A 283-nucleotide genomic window follows, 5' to 3' on the forward strand; every position below is an offset into this window, starting at 1 on the left:
GAAACCCCCCCGCCAACGTAGCAGGAAAAACCCCCGCCACGAAAGAAGATGAAACCCCCGCCAACGTAGCAGGAAACCCCCCCGCCAACGTAGCAGGAAAAAACCCCGCCACGAAAGAAGATGAAACCCCCGCCAACGTAGCAGGAAAAACCCCCGCCAACGTAGCAGGAAAAACCCCGTCAACGTAGCAGGAAACCCCCCCGCCAACGTAGCAGGAAACCCCCCCGCCAACGTAGCAGGAAACCCCCCCGCCAACGTAGCAGGAAACCCCCCCCGCCAACGT

Source organism: Penaeus monodon, chromosome 38, assembly GCF_015228065.2.
Source record: "Penaeus monodon isolate SGIC_2016 chromosome 38, NSTDA_Pmon_1, whole genome shotgun sequence".
NCBI lineage: Eukaryota > Metazoa > Arthropoda > Malacostraca > Decapoda > Penaeidae > Penaeus > Penaeus monodon.